This window comes from Myotis lucifugus, unplaced genomic scaffold (genome assembly GCF_000147115.1).
Source record: "Myotis lucifugus unplaced genomic scaffold, Myoluc2.0 scaffold_238, whole genome shotgun sequence".
NCBI classification, from domain to species: domain Eukaryota; kingdom Metazoa; phylum Chordata; class Mammalia; order Chiroptera; family Vespertilionidae; genus Myotis; species Myotis lucifugus.
The window spans coordinates 1794897-1799455 of NW_005871286.1; the positions used below are offsets into that span (position 1 = coordinate 1794897).

The 4559-nt window shown below is 43.7% G+C and overlaps 1 pseudogene; it reads left to right on the forward strand.

Annotated features, from left to right (window-relative positions):
* Nucleotides 1-3030: 3030 nt before the first annotated feature.
* LOC102417527 lies at nt 3031-4347 on the forward strand (annotated as a pseudogene).
* The last annotated feature ends 212 nt before the right edge of the window (nt 4348-4559 follow it).

Consider the following 4559-nt stretch of genomic DNA (forward strand, 5'->3'; position numbering starts at 1 on the left):
AAAAGACACTAAAGCATGTCCTTCAGGTTAACATCTATCTATTAATCAGCATCCTTTGGATACAATTGTTCAATTCATCAATTTTAATGTCTCTCATTTTTCTTCTGTTTTGTCCCCAAGGCTATCCTGAAATTCAGCTGTTCTGTAGACATCTTATTTCTCATTTGTACCAATCTAATAATCATGACATCCCCATAAAAGATTAGTTTGATATTACTTCTTCAATAACATTTAGCAATCCCCAGATTCCTTTCATAAATAAGTTCTCCTTGCCGTCATGTTAATAAGTAATCCTAGAACCTTAGAATCTCTGAGGTTTCCACAGATCTTCAGTAAGGAAAATGCCACACCTTCTTTATTTGGAGAACCAGAATCATATCTGCCTATCTCTAGTCTTTCAACCACTCTCGTCCTCTCCGCAATTCCCTCATTGGAGAAACAATCCATTCCTTCTTAGAACCTCCGGATTCATTGAAACCTCATAAAACAGATCTTACCCTGCCTTATATTAGGGATATTTGTATAGACATCTTATTCCCTCTGCCCCCACCCCCAAGATACTCACATTTGATTATGAGCTCCTTGGCAACAAGGGATGTTGCTTATTTTTCTCGCTATCCCTTGCAGTGTCTTGCATTGTATATTTGAAGGTTTGAATTGAACTAAACTGCACAAAGGAAGAAAATTAGTTTGATCTATGCAGTCTCAAAATCATTTTTTGGTCAAATTGGATTTTTTTCTTCTATCTTAATATTTAATTTGTGCATAGTTGAATCAGTCTTGCAATTAATCTGATATGGTCATTAAGACCACTGAAGACAGAAAATTCATTTTCCTGAGGTGGTGACTTTTAATCAAGTAGTCACAGCCACTCACACAGAAAAATAAAACAGTAGATTAAATAGCAAACTAATAGCAGAATGATGAATGGAATTATCCCTAGACCTAAAGGCTATTATAGATAATCTATAGTTTCTGTCAAAGCATTTATTCAGTTTTGATCCAACACTCTTTTGTGAAGTGATAAAAATAGTCACCAATTATGGAGTACTTCCTATGGGTTAGCACTGAACTAAGACAGATTAACATGGTGGCTAGGAATGCGGGGCTGAGCTTGTGTCCTTGTCATACCACCTAGGACTTATGTGACCTTATAAGCCAATTACTTTAACTATAACACAAGATATAAAAAAAAAGTTTGTTATACCATTATTATTATTTAAGGGTATCATCCTATATAATAAAAGCCTAATATGCTAACTGTCCAGTGGTCCAGTTGGCCATTCAACCAATCAAAGCGTAATATGCTAATGATAAGCTAAGGCCGCTCAACTGCTTGCTATGATGTGCATGACCACCAGGGGGCAGACAGTTGACTGGTTGGCCAGTCGCTATGATGTGCACTGACCGACTAGGGGGCAGACACTCAACACAGGAGCTGCCCCCTGGTGGTCAATGTGCTCCCACAGGGGGAGCACTGCTCAGCCAGAAGCCCAGCTCACGGCTGGCGAGTGCAGTGGAGGAGCACTGCTCAGCCAGAAGCCCGGCTCACGGCTGGCGAGTGCAGTGGAGGTGGCGAGAGCCTCTCCCATCTCCAAGGCAGCTACAAGAAGGTGCAGGCCGGGCTGAGGGACCCCCTTCCCCCAAGTGCACGAATTTCATACACTGGGCCTCTAGTCTTATATAAACCTCATGACAACCCTCTGAACCACTGTTGGTTTCTCCTACTTTACAAATTTACGGGGTTCTAGGTGCTGGATACTGTAGGATTCATAGAAATGGCCACGTTAGAATCAGACATGATCTTGCCCACAGGGACTTCACAATCAAGTAAGGAAGACTGCATTTTAAATAATTAACTGTAATCAAGGCAGAATAAAACACCTGCCACAGCAACATGAATGTGAGATGCACGAGAGGACAGATGACTTAATGGAGGGCTTTAAATAAAAGGGAGAATTTCATTTTAAAGTGGAGGGATGAAAATAGCCTCTAAAGGCATAGCAGAGGTTAAGGGCAATCCAGAGTGAGGGAGACACATGAGCGAAGAGCGGCAGCATGAAAAAGCATTAGGAGGACAGCACTAGCCAGAGAGCACCTCCCAACCTGCTGGCTGTAAGAATCACTTTAGTGGGGCCCAACCAGAATCATTTTTACATATGCAAGATATGGGCCAGAGAATACTAGAGTACATTGCACAAAGAAAAATTCAGATGGCCCTAGCTGTTTTGGCTCAGTGGACAGAGCGTCGGCCTGCAGTCTGAAGGGTCCGGGTTTGATTGTGGTCAAGGGCACATGCCTGGGTTGTGGGCTCCATCCCCAATAGGGGTGTGCAGGATTCCCTCTTATCACTTATGTTTCTATCTCTCTCTCCCTCTCTCTTCCTCTCTGAAATCAATACAAATATTTTTAAAACATAAAAATTCAGATGCATTTTGTGAAACTTTTTTCAGTAATATGGATGGGTATTGGGTTATCATGTAAAATGTGTTTCTTATTATGGGCTGTGATATAAGAAGTTGGAAAATCACCCATTTAGATAAAGAGGTAGAAACCTAAGTTGAAGAAAGACGTGTAGTGTGGGTACGAAGCTGGCATTCTAGGAAAATAATGAGCAGCTGTGAAATGATGCATTATGCTTGAGGGGAGAGAGGGGAGAGAAGGAAGGAAGGGAAGTGAGTTGGAGAAGCCATGGAAGTCTATGCCAGCACATCCCAACTTGAGGTGAAGCCAGCCTGTTCTGGGGGTCTTGGCAGGTGTGGGAGGAAAATGTCTTCTCATGAACAATTAACATGCAAATATAGGGGGGGTTATTGTACAGTTAATAAAATTAGAGCTTCAGGACCCTTGTTTACATGAGTCCCTTATAAGGCTCAATTCTGAATTTTGTATTCATAATTTTGTGTTCTTTTTCCTATAGAAGGCCTTTAAATTTATAAGCCTCAGGAGCCACCAAACCTGGATCGTCCCTAGCTTGTATATAAACCTGAACGGGCATCTTCTTTATAAAACAGGGCTTCTGGGGAGCCGCCGGGTAGAGAGGAGTGTGGCCTTCTCCTCTTCCCGCCATGGTGTGTGCTCGTCCACTGGTATCTGTGTACTCAGAAAAGGGGGAAACTTCTGGCAAAAATGTCACTTTGCCTGCTGTATTCAAGGCTCTCATTTGGCCAGATATTGTGAACTTTGTTCACACCAACTTGTGCAAAAACAATAGACAGCCCTATGCTGTGGGTGAATTGGCAGGTCATCAAACCAGTGCCGAGTCGTGGGGTACTGGCAGAGCTGTGGCTCAAATTCCCAGAGTCCGAGGTGGTGGAACTCATCGTTCTGGCCAGGGTGCTTTTGGAAGTATGTGTCGTGGGGGCCGCATGTTTGCACCAACCAAAACCTGGCGCTGTTGGCACCACAGAGTAAACACAACACAAACGATATGCCACCTGCTCTGCCCTGGCTGCCTCAGCCTTCCCAGCCCGGGTCCTGTCTAAAGGTCACCTCATTGAGGAAGTTCCTGAACCTCCTTTGGTGGCTGAAGATACAGTTGAAGGCTACAAGAAAACCAAGGAGGCTGTTTTGCTTCTTGAGAAACGTAAGGCCTGGAATGATATAAAAAAGGTCTCTGTCTCTCAGCGAATGAGGGCTGGCGAGGGCAAAATGAGAAACCGTCGTCATATCCAGCTCAGGGACCTTGCATCATCTATAATGCGGACAACGGTATCATCAAAGTCTTCAGAAACATCCCTGGAATTACTCTGCTTAATGTAAGCAAACTGACCATTTTGAAACTTGCACCTGGAGGGCATGTGGGCCGTTTCTGCATTTGGGCTGAAAGTGCTTTCCACAAGTTAGATGAGCTGTATGGCCCTTGGCGTGGAGCTGCCTCCCTCAAGAGTAACTACAACCTTCCCATGCACAAGATGCTCAGCACAGACCTTAGCAGAATCTTGAAAAGCCCAGAGACCCAAAGAGCCCTCTCAGCACCACGCAAGAAGATTCACCGCAGAGTTCTGAAGAAGAATCCACTGAAAAGCCTGAGGATCATGTTGAAGCTAAACCCATATGCAAAGACCCTGTGCCAGTCTTCTCTAGGCCAAGAACCACAAGCTTCGGTGGATAAAGCAACAGCAGCCCTAGAAGCCAAATCAGATGAGAAGGTGGTTCCAAGCAAGAAGCCTGTGGTCGGGAAGAAAGGAAAGAAGGCTGTTAACCTTAAGAAGCAGAAGAAGCCTTTGGTGGGAAAAAGGCTGCAGCTACCAAGAAACCAGCAGCCGAGAAGAAGCCCGCAGAAAAGAAACCCACCACAGAAGAAAAGAAGCCTGTGGCATAAACTTAAATTTGTTTATTCCATAAAGATCGAATCACTTTGGACAGCTAATTTTGAATAAAAATACGATCAAAGGCAATGAGGAAAACAAACAAACAGGGCTTCTTAGAGACTTTAAGATTCGAATGTGTGCTTTGAACCCCTCTGCAATGATTTTATACTTTCTCCTTTTTTTCCCTCAAGCACCCACACCTCTTTGTTAACCTTCACTCTCAGCTGGCACTCACACTTCACATTT